The sequence below is a fragment of the Zootoca vivipara genome, chromosome 8 (genome assembly GCF_965207765.1).
Source record: "Zootoca vivipara chromosome 8, rZooViv2.hap1.1, whole genome shotgun sequence".
NCBI classification, from domain to species: domain Eukaryota; kingdom Metazoa; phylum Chordata; class Lepidosauria; order Squamata; family Lacertidae; genus Zootoca; species Zootoca vivipara.
The window spans coordinates 32,894,124-32,901,328 of record NC_142591.1 but is presented as its reverse complement, the minus strand read 5'-3'; positions in this window follow the sequence as shown (position 1 = coordinate 32,901,328).

Sequence of the window (7,205 nt, the reverse complement as noted above, 5' to 3'; positions counted from 1 at the left end):
GGACATTAATTGCATCCACATGGTTTAAGTAAAATATGTCAATGTCAGTGGGTTTCAGCATGTTTAACATGTGTTAGATTGTGGCTTTGACCTGCAGTTCTGCTCTTATTTGGATAGTGTTTATGCACGGCTAAACCTATTTTAATGGGTTCTCTTGTCCTTCATATAGCTGGGATCAAACTAGCTTCCCATTCTGGCTGATGAATAACGCTGCGAAACTTAAATCTTATGGTTGCATAAGTGTTGTCAGAAAGGCAGTGTTCACCACCATTTTAGAATGACTACTCTGAGACTAAACCCTGCCAAGCCCTTGCTCAGAATATGCTGCCACCACCATATCATTTACATTGAGACCCTAGTTATTTAATTCAGATTTTTAAAAATCTAAGTAAACAAAACTGGGATAGTAAGTAATGATAAATATTCTGGGCCTCCAGTTTTATTTATTTAATATAAATATTGATATACAGCCCACTCATGTAAAATATTAAGGTGGCATACAACAATAAAACCTAATATACCTTCTGACAATACAGAATAATCACAAAATGATCAGCTCCACAAATACTAGGCAAATTCGAGTAGTAATGGTTTAGAATAGATTGCATGTAGCCTAGATAGCTCAGTTGGTTAAAGCATAGTGCTGATAACGCTAAGGTTGCAGGTTCGATCCCCATATAGGACAGCTTCATAGTCATTCCTGCATTGCAGGGGGTTGGACTAGATGATCCTCATGGTCCCTTCCAGCTCTATGATTGTGAGAGGGCATGTTTTGAAACCTTGAGGCCATAAAAGAATAAAAGTTGCTATCCTCAAACTTTTTACTGTGGAGTTAACCCCTAAACATGTGTAGATTGTGCTGAAAATGTCAAATGAAAATAACTTTCAGGGTCATAAGTCTCTTCTGCGTTAGTATGCAGAGAACACTGAAAAGGGTATCCTTAAATTATTGATCATGAAGTATTCAAATCCATGCTTTTAAAACAGAGTAGCTACAAGCGATATTGACGTGTTATAGTTTGAGAATCCATTACTTGTATTGCTCGGGGATATTTGTGTTCTTTATCTGCAGAAGTTTAAACCAGTAAAATACAGTTTCTAAACAGATGTGCACTGCAGTGGACACATGCCTTTCTGCCCTAATAAATAATGTAAACTTTCCTGAAGGTTCAGCAGCAAACATCTTAATAATGAAGGAAACAGCAGGCAGAATATGGACAGGTTTGAGACTGACCTAAAGATTAGGTGTGAAAGTGAAGAATGCAAAGATTAGTCAGATGGAAATCTATAATAGGCAAGAGAAAATAATGGATCAAATTAGAAACTAAGGGAGCAGGGACCCAGGTGGCGCTGTGGTTAAACCACTGAGCCTAGGGCTTGCTGATCAGAAGGTCGACGGTTCGAATCCCTGTGACGGGGTGAGCTCCCGTTGCTTGGTCCCAGCTCCTGCCAACCTAGCAGTTCGAAAGCACGTCAAAATGCAAGTAGATAAATAGGAACCGCTACAGCGGGAAGGTAAACGGCATTTCCATGTGCTGCTCTGGGTTGCCAGAAGCGGCTTTGTCATGCTGGCCACATGACCTGGAAGCTATACGCTGGCTCCCTCGGCCAATAATGCGAGATGAGCGCGCAACCCCAGAGTCGGTCACGACTGGACCTAATGGTCAGGGGTCTCTTTACCTTTACCTTTTACCTATGATAAGACCCCACAGAACTACCAGTTTAGGCTGCTGTCTGGCTCAGCTGACAGGTGCCTGGCTCAGCCAAGCTCAGCTTCTGTTAAATCCCCAACCCTGGCTGAGCCAAATGTACGCTAGTGATACTTGCTCTGCAGACTAGATCCTAAGCCCACTCTGCTTGGTCAGGTGACCTGGCAACCTGACAAGGAACACTATTTAAAATGCTTGTTTTCCCTCTGCCGGGCTTAGCAGGAGCTTAGCAGGAGCAGCAGCCCTGCTAGATCTGGTGTAACTTTGTTGTTGTTTAGTCGTTTAGTCGTGTCCAGCTTAATTTACACTGACTTGTTTTATGTCAGCTTCTTAAGCATAGGATTGCTCCCTTGCTAAATGGCAATTACTATCCAGAAATCATTTCTATGCAAAAAAAACCCCCATACACTCCATGAATAATACATGGCAGTCTGTATTCACTTTGCCATTTTCTATACATAATTTAAATTTGATGTAAACATTTCTTTTATCCTCCCCATATATTCCATGTTTAGCACAATGAAATGCAGAGTTGTTAGCAATCAACTGAACACAATCCAGACATCTTCCTTCAATGTGGTACTTCTGTTTGGGTTTTAGTGCATTTTCACAATACTGGGTTCACTGTATTTCATATCTAGAAAAATGCAATTACCTAAAATATAGAGTTTGGTATATACTTGCTGTATGAGAAATACGACCCGGCATATAAGACAACCCCCGACTTTTGAGAAGATATTCCTGGGTTAAAAAGTAGTCTTATACGCAGGAATATACAATATTTCTCCAAGTAGTGCATTCCTTTACTAGAGATAGCTGTGTGAAATGTGTCTCTGGAGTGTCAGAGTCACTTATTGACTATTTTCTGTAATGTGTGATGAATGATCATAGAATCATAGATTTGGAAGAGCCCACAAGGGCCATCCAGTCCAACCCCCTGCCAAGCAGGAAACACCATCAAAGCATTCCTGACAGATGGCTGTCAAGCCTCTGCTTAAAGGCCTCCAAAGAAGGAGACTCCACCACACTCCTTGGCAGCAAATTCCACTGTCGAACAGCTCTTACTGTCAGGAAGTTCTTCCTAATGTTTAGGTGGAATCTTCTTTCTTGTAGTTTGAATCCATTGCTCCGTGTCCGCTTCTCTGGAGCAGCAGAAAACAACCTTTCACCCTCTTCTATATGACATCCTTTTATATATTTGAACATGGCTATCAGATCACCTCTTAACTGTGGTGCCCAGTACTGAACACAATATTCCAGGTGAGGTCTGACCAGATACAGAATACAGTGGTACTATTACTTCCCTTGATCTAGATGCTATATTCCTATTGATGCAGCCCAGAATTGCATTGGCTTTTTTAGCTGCTGCATCACACTGTTGACTCATGTCAAGTTTGTGGTCTACCAAGACTCCCAGATCCTTTTCACATGTACTGCTCTCAAGCCAGGTGTCACCCATCCTGTATTTGTGCCTTTCATTTTTTATGCCCAAGTGTAGTACTTTACATTTCTCCCTGTTAAAATTCATCGTTTGCTGTGGCCCGGTTGTCTAATCTGTTAAGGTCATTTTTAAATGTGATCCTGTCCTCTGGGGTATTGGCCACCCCTCCCAATTTGGTGTCATCTGCAAACATGCTCAGGATGCCCTCAAGCCCATCATCCAAGTCATTGATAAAGATGTTGAATAAGACTGGGCCCAAGACAGAACCCTGTGGCACCCCACTAGTCACTTCTCTCCAGGATGAGGAGGAGCCATTGATGAGCACCCTTTGGGTTCGATCAGTCAGCCAGTTACAAATCCACTGAATGGTAGCATTGTCTAGCCCGCATTTTACCAGCTTCTTTACAAGAATATCATGGGGCACCTTGTCAAAGGCCTTGCTGAAATCAAGATAGGCTATATCCACAGCATTCCCTTCATGAGTGATGATGAGTTACAGAAATGAAGTGTATTTATTATTGTGCATCTGCCAGTGTCCATCTGCAACCCTCCCTCCAACTTTGTGAAGCTTTTGTTTTTCATGTATTTGTTTTTGTTTTATTTTTAAAAACCATAGAATCATTTGCCAATTTCATTATTGAATCCACCATATTTATCCATTGCATGATGGCAGGATATGGCTTTATTTCATATTTCGCTTCAAATATGCACTGATGTTGGGACAGTCACAAGGAGGCATATATTTACTGATCATCATATTAAATTCAAGGAAGATTCTTCTCACTGAAGAGCAATGGTTTCCTGATGTTGTCATGCACATGCAACGTACCCAAAGCATACCAGAATTTTCATTTCTAATATGGTGGGTTTTTTTGGGCCTGAACGATTTTATATCTCCCTCTTATTATACATATATTGCACATTTTCAATGTTCGAATAAATCCTTTTATCACTTTATGCATCTTCTCTACAAAAAGCCTCACAGCAGCATATAATGTTGTTCATCCTGTCAAGATTCTTGAAATGAGACTCATTTTCTTGTAAAATGTATTGTAAAGGCAGCTATAGTGTTTTGCTGTTTGCACATACCGGTAGATGAACAGCTACTATGTGGGAAAGAATGTTGAAAATGTGAATAGCTTTTCAGGTTGGTGTAACGGTAAATTCTGAAGTGTAAGCACTCTTCCTGGCTAGCCCCAGCCCAGCCCCATACCTGTACCCTTTAAAGGCTATGCCAAGGCAGATATTATGGCTCCTATATTGAGCAGGCTCTCCCCTCCCACTTTACTTAACATCCAGCCTCGTAAGGGGTCGCAACAGACTGAAAAGCTTGCTCACTATTCTGTGACATTTTGGTTGTTCGCAGAAACAAAAGTGGCAATTTAACAATTAGCAATCCATGTTAAGGCAACTTGCCTCTCCTGCTTAGGAGAAAGACTGGTTCGTTTGGCAACCAGCACTCTAGAAGAATACACCATTGTACTTGCTGTGCCATAATCACCAACTCTTTGTTCCTTCCTGTCCCTGCTTTGTACTGATCATTCATGTTCATGTACCTTTAAAAACACATCAAAGAACTTCTAGGAGAACAGAGATGTGTGGTGCAGAAGTAATCCCCACTGTGTTCAATCCATACTAGGACATCTCTTTATTCGGACCAACTAAAATTTCACAAAGTAGCAGGCTTTTGAGTTCTTCAGCATTATTCAAATAATAATAATGATAATAATAATATGTATACCCCGCCCATCTGGCTGGGTTTCCCCAACCACTTTGGGCAGCTCCCAACAGAATATTAAAAACAAAACATCAAATATGTAAAATTTTCTTAAGCAGGGTTGCCTACGGATGTCTTCTAAAAGTCAGATAGTTGTTTATTTCCTTGACATCTGATGGGAGGGCATTCCGCAGGGCAGGCATATAGCTACCGAGAAGGCCCTCTGCCTGTTGAAAGCTATGCTCAGTGAGATTCAGGGATGCATTTTAAATAGAGAAATGAGTGGCAGGCACAATTGTGTAGGTTAGGACTTTGTTGCTGATTTGGTGTGGTTTAGTGAAGCATCTTGAATAACAAACTTCTTTAAGAACAGTAAATTTAGGAATCTAAACAAGAAAAGATGGCAACAGTGAAAAATGTAGCCAGCAGGGAGTGCTAGTGAACAACAACACCCATAGCAGTGCTTGGGTAAACCATTTCATACATAAGCCTTAAATTAATTCATCACCACTGAGAATCTTTCACAGAATCATAGAATTGTAAGGGATTCTGGGGGTCACCTAGTCCAAACCCCTGCAATGCAGGAATCTCAACACACAGTCCCCCAAACCATACCAGTCCCTGCTTAGCTTTGCACATGTGCAAGCAGTTTTATTGCTGCACCACTAGGAACTCCTCATCAGGAGAGGCAATTGTTATCCAAAGTCAGGGCAGACTTTACATTTGCTTTGCAGACCAATTGAACCAGGAGCCCCTTTAAGCCCTCAAGTTGTGAAAAACTAGTAGCTCCTTCCAGAGCCGTAGCTACACAGGGAGGGGGGGGGTCTAGCTGGGTTTTTTGCCCCAGGTGAAGCCTCCAGAAGGGCGCCATTGAGGGTCCCAGCCTGTGTATGTGTGTACGCAAATGTGTGGATGGGTGGGTGCCAAATTGGGTCTTTGACCTGTGTGAAATAAAGCCTAGTTTTGCCCCTGGCTCATTCACGACTTACTGAGAGAGTGCCATAACTCCATTTTAGTCTTGTCTGGTCTCCAAAGCAATAGACCAGAGCTAACAGATAGGGATTGTCTTCTGCATGTCTGATGACTGAAAAAAGAGAATTGTGGTTGGCATTTCTAAAACTGGGACACTTTTAGACTCCCAGGGGAAATATGAGTTGATACATAAGCCTTAAATTAATTCATCACCACTGAGAATCTTTCACAGAATCACAGAATTGATTATTCTATGCACTGCCTACAAAGAATGAAAAAGGAGAGGTGTTGGATACAACTCTCAATAGCTACACTATAGCTCTTGCGTTCAGTATTAAGCCAAACCTTTAAAGAAGATAAAAACAAAAATGTAAAGTGTATTCAATGTCATGAAGGTAGTGATTTAAAATATTGTCATGCTACAGAGAAGGGAAAATGGAGTGCAAATGCTTAGTGGGATTTCTAGAGTAAGAAACATTTTTAATAGGTCTGTTCCTCTGTAGCCAACAGGAGACATGAATCATATGAAGCTTTCACAGGTATGCAAATAGTCTTATGAGAAATGCTTTGCCCATTTTGTTTCTAAAAGTCACAGGATCCTTAAAAAGTTACTCAAAAACTGGGAACTGTAGAGATAGAAAACACTCCATGGGCAAAGTAGCTAATTTTGACAAGTGGTTTTCCTCCCACCCCAACTCCCTATCCCCGCAGTAGTCATATGCGACGTTGCAAGGCCTCCTGGGGCCTCCTCATACAAATAAGGATGCTGCAGAAGCTTCAGAGGGGGGAGAAATCCAATCCAGATTTCCCATTCACACTGGGGCGATGTCAGAAGTGAGTCACACCCAAGAGAAGATCCAGTGCGCTCAACAGATTTAAATTCGCTGATTCCAAGTTAGTCTGCTCTGACTATGACTAACTTCTAATATGTTTTACATTGCTGTAGCCCTTACGAAAAATAATAACTAATAATAATAATAATAATAATAGTAAATAAAGTATGCTCCCTGATCAGCTTAGAGGAAGAGCAGAATACAGACTCAAGGAATAAAACCCAGACGGAGTTTGGGGTGGGATTCTGTGGCGACTTTTGCCTCCTCTGGCTGACTAAAGATAGGCGCCCTTTCTGCTACCTCGGGAGGCAAAGCCAGAAGAGGCAGAGCGCGCGCCTTCGGACCGGCTGGGTTTCCCCTCAGCTTTTTCCTTTCCCGCCCCGCACATCCCCAGAACAGCGGGCTGCTGAAGCCCGGAAATCCCGAGGAAGCGGAGAAGCTGCTGCCTCGCCTGGATTTCCGTCCCTGTCGCGCGCCAGTGGCAGGAGCCGGGGAGAAAAAGCCACCCGGGTCTCGCGGCCAGCGATGTCGCG